Consider the following 11,903-nt stretch of genomic DNA (forward strand, 5'->3'; position numbering starts at 1 on the left):
ATATATACATATACATACATACACACATATATATATATATATATATATATATATATATATATATATATATATATAATCTAATTTCTCATAGATCGATGGAAGAAGTCGCTCTTGCAGGATATTTTGATACCAGTCTTTATTCCTGGTAATGTTTTTGGGCAGAATTATGACAGAGCCCACTCCTTTGGCTGGTCTCAGGATGTTTCACTGCTGACACAACACAGGACTCATGGTAGCGTTCACCTTTTCTTCTCTGAACAATCGATTTTCCAGATGTCCCAAACAGTCAGACAAGAGCTTCATCAGAGAAAATTACTTTGCACTAGTCTTCTGCTGTCAAATCCTTGTACTACTTGCAGAGTTTATTCTGTCCTTGATGTTTTTCTCAGGGAGAAGTGGCTTCTTTGCTGCCCTTCTTGACACCAGGCTGTTGTCCAAAAGTCTTGGCCACACAGTGCATGCAGATGCCCTCACACCAACCTGCTGCCATTCCTGAGCAAGTTCTGCACAGCTGGTGACACAGTTCTGAAGTTGACTCATCAGGAGGAGATGATCCTGACACTTGCTGGACACTCTGGGACGTCCTGAAGACTTCTTCACTGCAGTAAATCCTCTCTCCTTGAAGTTGTTGACGATCTGATAAATGGTTCTTTCAGGTGCGATATTCTTTGTAGCAATTTCCTTCCATGTGAAGTCATTTTTGATGATGGCTGCAAGTGTTTATTTGGAGTTAACCATTGCTAACAAAAATGCAAAACTCTGCAGGACATTGCCATTCCAGGACCAATGTTGACCATCTCTGCTCTACACAATACTCTAGAACAGGGATCCTCAAATCTGGACCTCGAGATCCACTTTCCAGCAGAGTTTAGCTCTAACCCTAATCAAACACACCTGAGGATGCTAATCAATGCCAATCAATGTCTTTGGGATCATTAGAAAATCACAGGCAGGTGACTTTGACCAGGGTTGGAGCTAAACTCTGCAGTGCATTGGACCTCCAGGGTAAGATTTGAGGAAGGGGCTCTAGAAACAATGTCAAGTCAAATCAAGTCAAGTCAAGTCACCTTTAATTATTTATGTTCTTTTAACAAAACAGATTGTGACAAAGCAACTGAACAGCATTAAATAGGAAACTAGCGTGTCAATAGAGCAAAGAGGCAGTTCATCATTGAATTCAGTGATGTCATCATCCAGCTCAGATCAGTTTAAATAGTATCTGTACAATCAAGTCGACGATATCACGAAATTAAGTGTCCCCAGCTAAGAAAGCCAGAGTTGACAGCACAAAGGAACCAAAACTCCATCGGTGACAGAATAGAGGACAAAACTTTGGTAAAAAAACATACTTCTAACGATGTAACAAATACATTGTGTGATATGGGAAGTGTTCCCGTTTCGGTTTTCATTTAATGTACCCTGAAAATTCTTTAACTGATTTGAATATTAGAAATGTGTTAGTGTGTTATGTGTAAGCCAGGTTAAAGAGATGGGTCTTAAATCTAGATTTAAACTACAAGAGTGTGTCTGCCTCCCGAACAATTTTAGGTAGGTTATTCCAGAGTTTGGGCACTAAATAGGAAAAGGATCTGCCACCAACAGTTGATTTTGATAATCTGGGTGTTATCAAATTTCCTGAGTTTTGTGAACTTAGGAGATTCCGGAACTTAAAGCAGGTAGGTGAACGCATAGAGATGAGTCTTAGGGCCCGTCCACACGGAGACAGGGCTTACCCCAATCCGATCTTTTTTTTCCTCGTCTCAAGAAATATCCACGTCCACACGAAACCGCAAAATGATGTAGTATACATGCCAGACCAGTATTTGGCGCTGTAATTCTGCCACAGAGATACACTAAAAACGGAGAAGAAGACTTGGACTATGCTCATAAACCTTGCGGGTGGTACACAAACGAACATGGAACAATACATTTATTAATCAGTGTTAATGTTAGTTACTAAAAAGACAATCGTTCAGTGTTCAGTGATCACTAATAGTTGGAAGAGCCTGTGTCCATGACTACATACATACATACATATATACATAAGGCAATAAGGCAAAAAGGCAATAAATATAAAATTATTAAAATGTTTGTAAGACAAAATATTTTTTATTGTACTCTTCTTTTTCATTTGAATATGTCATTTACAGTGTTTCATGCGCTGAGTAAACTGTAAAAGTAAAATGAGCATGTAATATATTTGCATTTTTATATAGGTCCAATGTCTGTAGGTCTCACACCACTGGACTTTTTCTGTGTTTCTGTGGGCCACACCAGACTGCTCCTGGTCCTTGCTGCTTTAACCAGCTACCCGGACGACATACTCTGTGCATTCTACTATGCCAGTTTAAACATCGCCGCCTTTGTGGAGTGGACACTGGCGTTCCACTCCCAATCCAGTGCCCAGTCCACCATCTCCCTGATGTGCGGAGAGCTTGCATGAGCCCACAGCTGTCAGAGAGCCTCAGCCCACCATGACCGACGAGCTATTACCGCATGGAGCAACAGTGCGGAGGATCACTGCGGAGCCAGTGATGCTAGTGACGTCAGTCAAGGTGTAAGATCCGGCAACAGAGCCTGCCATGAGGGAGAATGCAGATAATAAAGAGAGCACGGAGTGGAGCTCTGCCCACTGTACCATGGCTGAGGGTGAGTTTATAATACAGCTGGGATTGTTGGACTTATAGATTTGGAAACAGAGCTGGAACCCGACTTGCCCCCTCCATTCTCTCCTTTGTCCCAGTTGGTCCAGTCCAGCCCTGAGTGGGCTTCTGTTTCCCAGTTCGGCCCAAAGAGGGTTCCATTCCCCAAGTTTAGCCCAGAGAAAGTTCCTGTTCCCACATACAGCCTGAGGGGGGCTCCTGTTCATGAGTTCGGCCCTGAAAGCCCAGAGGCTCATAAATGTCTGCCCTCCCACCCACTCCTGCCTCTTCCTGCACTGTCATCTGGCAGCTTCTCTGCTTGCCCTCAGTCCACCATTAGCACGATGCAAGCTCTGCGGGACTGCCATCCTCCATAGTTGCTGTGGCTGAAGTTTTCCTTCACTCCTCCTTTAGCCTTTAAGCCCCAGACTCCAGCTGGGTCAGTGAACCTGTCGGCTCCACCATAGCTCCAAGCTCCCTCCTCTCCGCCATGGCCGGCAGTCCACTAGCTCCATCGGGCTCCCTCATTCCTCCAGCTCCACCTTGGTCTGCCGTTGACCATCCTGCACCTTGGGGCTTAACTTGTCCGGCTGCATCTCGTCCCTTTGTCCCTCCAGCTCCTCCTCAGTCACTGTCACTCTGGCTCCATCGTGGCCTTTTGGATTCATGCCTCGCATCAGTCACCAGTGCCATCTGCTCCGCCTTGGCCCTCCAGATCTTCCATGTTGCCATGGCTCATTGACTCTCCTGCCACTTGCTCTGCCACAGTTGGCCACCCCCCTGGAGTTGTCGGCCCTTCCTCCTCCATGGCTCATCCCTCCGTCGGTTCCACTGTGGGTTACTGTCATGGCTGTGGCCTGGGTCTCACCTGGCTCCTCCTGTTCCAAGCCACTCTTGTTTCCTCCTTGGCTGCTTCCTGGACCCTGGACTCCGTTCATCATACTCCTCCCGGGAGTATGCCTGACCTAGTTTTCCCATGTTAATTGTTTCATTTGATTCCAGGTGTGTCTTGTTGTTCCCCAAATAACTTTGAGTCTGTTCAGTCTGTGGTTGTCAGGTCTACTATGTTGTGTTCATGTGTCATTCCTCGTTACTAGTTCCTGACTTGGATTTAACCCTGTGTCTTGGATCTAATAAAGATTATTTTGTGTATTCCACGTCTCCGGCAGTGATTCTGACACTAGGTTAAACCTGTTTTGATAATTTTTTCTAAAAGCAGTAAAACAGTACTCCACATTATTTTTTCAGTACCTAACAGAACATAAGGTGTCTATTTTAAAAACACTACATCACATTAGAATAAATTCTAAGGTATTTGAAGTTGTCTTTATTTAGTAAGTAAACAAAATTAACCATACATTTTTTTTATCGTCATGAAAGAAAATTCTACTTTGATATTATAGCTAATTTAGCTTTTGTTTATGGCAAAATCAAGTTTTAATAACAAACTTATATATTGACCTATATTAGTTATATTTTGGCCTGTAACAAATTACACTGTTTTTTTTTTTTTTAGGCCAGTTTGTTCCCAGTTTTTCTCTTTTTTTGTGACTTTAAATCAACGTTTATAAAGTTGTGAATCATTTTAGCTGGTTGGTTTTCATTCATGGCTTAGAACTCTTTATTGAAGGATGTTTTGAAATACCTGTAGAAGAATGCCTATGAATTGCTGTTTTGGGAAAAAATACATCCAGAACCATGAAATGAGAAAAACTAATTTAAAATGCTGAGACAAATAGCCTTTTCTACTTGTAACCCTTGTATGAAATTCAGTTGTAAATGGGTGCCTTTATTCTGTTTGTCTTGCCCCATCATATATAAAGTAAACTAGTAAATTAATCTGTAGATTATCTTGTGAATGGCTAATATGTTGTCACTGTAAACAGGAACCCTGTTAACATGTTATTTTTGCATAAACTTAGTATGTTCAAGAACTGTGACTCTCTTGAGTCCAGCAAGCAAATCAATTAGGGACGTCCACACCTACAAATATGCCCTACAGGACAGAAAATTGTGTTTGTCAGCCAATTAATTTCTTCTTTGAACATTTTTACTTCACAACCACACTGTTTACCACACTGACTCATAATGATTGATGGTGATCATGCTTTTCCATACGATCATTTATCACGGAAATACTTAGGATATCTGGACATTGTTCATGCACATACACAAACTCACACAGGGATGATGTGTAGTTGGTGCTGTTTTATATCATCCTCAATCCTATGGCAGGAAAATATAAAGTTACAATTGCTCTATAAAACAATCTTGAAGACATTATTCAGGCATGGAGAGTGATAGATTGAGTCTGGACATTTGGTGTGACTTGAATTTTATTTCTGCCTATATTCCCCTGACTGTTATTTTTGTACTTAGTTTTGGGTTGTTAAATGTTCAGTTACCCTCTTTTTCATTTACTTTAATACTACTTACAAAGCTTTAAATTTAATAAGCCCTGTCATATCGAGGAATTCCATTTTTAGTTCTTAGCCCATTTCTTCCCCCTTTCATCTCCTTTTTCTGAAAAAAAGAAAATTCAATTGCTCTGAGGTCTAAAATGTTTTAGAATAAATACAAATGGAAACAAATGAAACAGATAAAAAAAATTGGCTTTTGAATGCAGACATTGGTATCTTGGCAAATCTAAGCACAGCTTGAGACATTGTCTAGATCTTTTCTGAAACTCTAGAGCCCCCTTCCTCAAATCTTGCCCTGGGGGTCCAATGCACTGCAGAGTTTGGCTCCCTGATCAAAGCCACCTGCCTGTGATTTTCTAATGATCCCAAAGACATTGATTAGCATGCTCAGGTGTGTTTGATTAAGGTTAGAACCAAACTCTGCTGGAAAGTGGATCTCAAGGTCCAGATTTGAGGATCCCTGCTCTAGAGAGACACGTGTGATTATGAAAAAAATGGAGAGGCAGACTAAAATAATAGTTATTCCAAAAATAAAATGGTTGTACAGTAGCTGTCATTCACACTTGAGCAGCTTTAAATCTGGTGTGTCATATAAAACACCATTAGTTTTGTGTGTTTTGTTAAAGATGGCAGGTTTGAGTGAGGTACAGAGGTCAGAATAACTATTTCAATTTCATGCAGTTTCTCACTTGAAGTGGTCACATGGCTTCTTGGAATTAAAGGGTTCGTAAATTTCAAGGTATCCTAGGTGTAAATGACATTCTAATTTCAGATGAAATGGCTCTGGGGGGTGAACAAAGGCCTCCTGTAGCGTATCGATGGAGTGTATATTTGGTCGTGATGTACTTGTGCTGTGAAACCACACCGGCTCTTCCGACATCCGAGTGTTTGGGTTAGTGTTTAGGGAGCAGTGATCAGGCCTGGAGTGCACCGAACTATAGGCTGCATGGGCTACAGACACTACATTCATTCAGGCCTAGTTAAACACACATTATAGAATCGGGGTTGATTTCAGCTCATGTGGCAATGCCAGGAATGCTGAGCACTGATTCTTCTCTGGGAAAAAATAAATTTGAATCCCTTCCCCACTCCATCCAATTCCTTTCTCTCCCATGATACTCTTTCACTTGTGAGGGAAAGATTACTGGCATCAGTAGGGGTAAGTGTTCCAGCATACCTCAGTTTCTTTCTCCTACTGAATTTTAACTAATGGTCCACACAGACCTCCAGTATGTCCCGCTCCTGACACAGCATGCCTGGCTAAAGCCTGCACGTAGGAATGTTCCACTGAAACAGCTTCAGTTCTGGGATCACAACGGAGTCTCCCACAACCCAAACAAATCTCTTGCCAGTGTTTACTTTCCTTCCTTGGAAGATACATTGTGAGCAAAATATGTGTTTCAGCTCTGCTGCTTGAAGAAACAAGATGATTGCATGAATTCGGGAAAGAAACTGCTGCACATTGGCAGTTTGTAATGTCAAATTAAAAGTTTTACTTTAAAGCACATTTTAAATCATTATGTTTTAATAAACTTTTGTCATGTTGTTTTTTGTCATACTGAAGTACTTGATTATACAGTCTACTGTAGTGAATTGTAGTTAAGACATAGTTTAACAGTTATTTCCCTTTTTATTATATTACCTTTAAAATTATTATATTTCCCAGCTCTGCTGCCTGAAAAATCAAGAAGATTGAGGATTCAGGAATGAAACTGCTTCACATTTCACATTAGCTTGATTCAAAACATTACTTTTGCAGGCAAATACTTCTAATGGTCTTTAAAAAGCACTGAAGAATGGGCCACAAAAAAACCCTCAGGTAAAAGGATGTTGAAATGGTACATTTTCTTTATGAGGGAGCCATGTGGAGCTGGTGGACTGATGGGCCATGGCGGAAAGGAGGGAGCTGGGAGCTATGCTGGGTCGATGGTGCCAAGGCAGAGTCTGGGAGTCGCTACAGGTCTGCCAGTCTCCATCAGCGTCATGGCTGGAGGATCCCTTATCTCCACCTCCAGCCTATGAATCCCAGACTCTGCTTCTGCACCAAGACCGCTGTGTGAACCTCAAGAGGAAGCTCCCCCTGCTACAGCAGGAGGAGGAATTCAGGGCAATACATAAACAAAAAAAATTTAAACTGAAAGCAAACAAGGGGAAGCAAGAGACTTAACTTTTCTCTTGTGGTCTGGCATTCTATAACACTGACTGCTGCAAGGATGATGAAGGCACGATGAAGAAAATACAAATAAATCCTTTGAAATAGATAATACACAAGATAAAGAAGTTATCACTCACAGGGTAACATAAAACAAATGAGGGAAAACATAAGGGAAGAAAACAAACTAAAAGTCCATGGTGTTAACCAAAACATTACAATTATCTTGCTATTAAACATATTTGTATATTATTTTTTTTAGCAATAAGCACTATTTTTAAAGGAAAGCTAAAGTATATCCATTCTTCCACAAGGCTTTTTCTGCATGAAATGTTTTTTTTGGTACCCAAAATTAATGTAGTAAAAACATTCTGAATGGTGTGTATTCTGCTGGGTTACAATACTGTATAATAGCACATTTCAATTTGAAAAATGTCGAACAAAGTCCACAATTTTACTGACATGTCAACAGTTCAAAAGTATGTAAGAACACAAAGACACACAGAGGCTGTCCGGAGTCCACATTTAAACCTTGAGACGTGCACCATAATATCAAGGTATGCTTTGAGAACACTCTCATTACAGATGCCTGAGCCATCTTTGAGGTCCCCTGTACCATCAGCTACACAAAAGTGGTCCCGTGGACAGCTCCTCCCGAGGTGGTGGCTTCCACTGCAGAACCTCCTGAGGTGGCATTGGCATTGGCATCTGCTTCAGCTCCTCTCGAAGCGGTGGTGGTCACTTTCGAACACTCTCTGTCATGTAACGATCAATGATGTTTTCCCTGAACTCCTGTCTTGTCATAGGTAAGAAAGTGGTTCATGAACTCTGTGTTTCCTGCTCAAGAGGCTGACCCTGAGCTCCAAAATCCCTGACTTGGCCCATGTGCTCAACATTAACCTCTCTGAGCTTTGTGTTTCAGTCTCGCCTGATCAGCCATTTTGGTGTCTAGTTCTGCCAGATCTGTTCTGGGGGCCTTCAACTACACTCTGGTGTCTTCAGCTCCACCTGATCTGCCCTGGTAGTCATGTGCTCCATCACCCTTGCTGCTTTGGTGGTGTTCAGCTCCGCCCTGGTTCCTCCCCACCATTCCCCCTCTGCTCAACCACCCTATCCGTTTTGCTACTGCGAGATCCAAACTTAGATATGTTATTACTAGTGATGGTTAAGCTTTGTGAAGCACCAAGGTTTTCCACTCAACTGTATCATAAAATGGTTCATTACTCAAAGCTTTTTAGCACTTTGCACACTAATGACATATTGAGGTCAAATGTGGAAAAAAGTGACTTTGCATCCCAGCCATTTTGGACTGTTAAATAAATAAATAATAAATAAATTTGTGCTATGAAAACCATATAAAGCAATTAAAACAAAATGTCTTTGTACTTACATACAGTATGAATAAATGAGTCTGTGAATGCACATTATGTGGAATGCTCAGTTGAAGTTGGAAATACAAACTGAACGCACAAAATGCAAATGTAAATATTTATTTGTATGATTTATTCTTTTAAAAAAAGTGAATGACACTTGAAACCTGTGCAAGGGATTCATGTTATTTAAATCAGAATACGAAGCAGTCACATGGTTGTGTGCGAAAACGAAGCTTTGGACATCACAGATCACATGGTTATGGTAAAATGAATTAAGCTCCGGTAAAGTGCTTCACCGTGAGATGTATCGTAAAAAAAATAAATAAATAAAAATAAATAAATAAAAAGTACATGCTTTGAAGACTCAGTGCCGAATGTCACATTGCTATTTAGTTATGGTATTACTATAATAATATTCTTGGTCTGTCACTTCTATCCAGCTTTAAGCGCAGAGAAAGTGGCTTACACTGTTGTCTCTAACGAAGGCAGAAATTGTTCAGCATGTTTTAATTTAAAGCAGTGACCCCCAAATTAACTGGTTTCATTGCTTGCAGAAAGCATCTCACTTACATTTTTAAACAATTTTCATAGACCTTCATCTGTCTTCTCATGTTCAAAGGGGTAATAATCTGCTCTTATGACCCAATAATAAATTTAACATGAGTTCATCTTCAGTTTCACACTGCAGGCCACTGAAACTGTTAAACCCAATGAAGAAGTGAAAAAACTAAACAAAACAAAACAACAAACAAACAAAAAAAACTCTGCTCTTAGCACTGTAAATCACTACTTACACTTAAATCTCTGTATAACTTCATAATTCATGAATTATTAGTCAGCTGCTTTTATATGATAAAGATATTAAAGTGTGACTTGCTGTACTTCATTTAAAATTATTTATACTATCTGGTACTATTTATCATGTCAGTTAATTATTGCTATTTTGAATGGAGCTGATATTGTCATGATTCTGCCCTCGTGTCCTTGATTTTTCCTAGTCTTGAGGCAGGATCATGACAGACCCGTGTTTTGTGTACAAGCACATGGCCTTGCCTTTGGGCCATGTGCTTGTGTTGTCTCGTTCCCTTGCCCCGCCCCCCTTGTTAACCTAGTCGTGTCTTGATTGTCCCATCTGTGCCACCTGTCGTGTCTTGATTGTTTCCCCTATTTAGGTCTCCAAGTGTGCTCTGTCTTGCGTCGGTTCATTGTGATTTGTGTACCTCATATGTGTTCATCATTTGTGATTGTACCTTGTCCTTGAAACTCCTCGAAGTCTTTTGTCCTGCAGTGAGTGTTTGTTAGTAGTTAGTGTTCAGTCTTTGTTTACCTTGTTTATTGTGTTTTGTAGAATTATTTAGTGTTTACCCTAGTCCTTGTTTTCCCCCTCGTGGGTTTTTATTTTCCCCTTTTTGTGAATAAACCTGTTTGTGTTGTAAATCCTGTCTGCACCTGAGTTCCTCCTTGCCAAGATCCTGACAGATATGGAATTTTTATGACTACATGGAATTTCTTAACATTTTAATTGAAATTGTTACGTCTGTTTATGTTGTTGTTTTACGTTCATTATGTTTTATGTTAATTACATGTCTTTTATTTTGAAACTTGTCATGGTCATGTGATTCCCTTTTCCCCTCTTTTGTGTCACCTCAAGCCAAGTTCATAGCTTATGTTTTTGCTTCAAGTTAGACTCAAGTTTGTAGTTTGTAGTCATATTTTTGGATTATCACTAATGTAATAAACTGAATTTGGGTTCTCTACACCATCATCCTCACCTGCTCCTTTGTATTACATTGCTATTCTGCAGGATGTGGTGAAAAAACTAAAAAATATCTGTAATATTCTGACTGCTTCTCATTCACAGCTTTGCCCTTTGTACAAATTAGCCATTTGTAATGCCAAAATATAAAGATAGTTACACATTGCCTTGAGATTGTGGTCCTCAAATTGTGATTAGATTTACTATGATACCAAATCTGCAATCAGAATTCAGAGATCTCAACATGAGCTCAAATATTTCTCATGAAACCCCTCCAAAATGAAATGATTGGAGTTTAGATCCACATCCATTGCATCAATCTGGACACTTAATGTATGGAAAAGTCTCACTTTAATTTTTATTCCAAAAGGATTTTAGATGAAATATCTAAGACAAAGCTGATTCTTAAACAAAATATGACTGATAACTTAATTTTAGTATTTTGCAGAAACACCCTCTAAGCAATATAATTGGTTACACTTTAGTTTGGGGACTAATTCTCACTAATTATTAATTAGGACTTTTGCCTCAATAAACCCTCAATTTACTGCTCATTAATAATTATTAAGGCAGTGTGATAAAGTTCTTATGTAAGAGAAGGAAAAAGACCAGGGTCGGCGTCTCTGAGGCTTGTGGGTTTTTTATTAATCAACAAAAATAAAACAAAGTCGCGCCACCTGCACATTCGCTTAATTCAAACCACAGCTGGGCAATTCACAGTCTTACTTTCGACGTTTCTGCTTGAGTCCCCATCAGTCCTCAGCTCTCTCTGCCCTTGTTGGTTAGCGTCTGGCTTAAATAACGCTTCCCCATGCCAATCACTGCAATGAGAAGCAGGTGTCACTCGTTTTTCACTTGACCCACTTACCACCACTCGTCTCTTCACTCTCTCTCCTGTCACAGACCTCGCTGAACCACGCCTCCCCTGCCACAGCCAGTTGTTAAGTTTAGGTTTGTTGTAGGGTTAAGGGCTCTGAACTACGATCATGCTGAATAAGGCATTAATATGCACTTTATATGTTCTAGTAAACAGCCAATGTGCAAGTAATAGGAGTTCATGGGCACTCCAGCTGATGTGACAGTTACCATACATTTTTTTTTTCTGTGTATGCAGTATTACAGAAAATTTATAATACGTAATTAATTTTAAAATAAAATGTAATTAAATGAAAGAAGACTGAAGGAATGCCTAAGAGAAGTGCAAAATAAGGAGAGTTAAGCCTGGGTGGTGGCTCAGTGCTCTTTGTTTTCATGGTTCTTTTGGAGCGAAAAGCATCCCAGATGTTTTTAGCACAGTGGCCGGGTGGGGTCAATGGGTTTATGTAGCCTAAAAGAGAAAGAGAGAGTAAAATATCGGAAATTGAGTTCACAAAAAGAATGTCTGCTGTTTTATTCTCACAATCCCTGCTCAATTCCTTTCACTTCACACACTATACCACAGTGTGCATGTTTTTGTGCCATATCAGGACACAACTCTGTATAATGACATGGGTATGACACAGGTATTACAAGGAGAGGGTAACTTATGATAACATAACTCATGTCCCCATTTTTCAAAAC

The 11,903-nt window shown here is 40.1% G+C and overlaps 1 long non-coding RNA gene across 1 annotated transcript; it reads left to right on the forward strand.

Annotated features, from left to right (window-relative positions):
• Nucleotides 1-259: 259 nt before the first annotated feature.
• Nucleotides 260-3,794, forward strand: LOC113068221 (uncharacterized). Its single transcript, XR_003279494.1, has 2 exons — nucleotides 260-656; nucleotides 2,217-3,794. It is a non-coding gene; the product is annotated as an uncharacterized LOC113068221 (long non-coding RNA).
• The last annotated feature ends 8,109 nt before the right edge of the window (nucleotides 3,795-11,903 follow it).

The sequence above is a fragment of the Carassius auratus genome, linkage group LG44F, assembly GCF_003368295.1.
Source record: "Carassius auratus strain Wakin linkage group LG44F, ASM336829v1, whole genome shotgun sequence".
Lineage (NCBI taxonomy): Eukaryota > Metazoa > Chordata > Actinopteri > Cypriniformes > Cyprinidae > Carassius > Carassius auratus.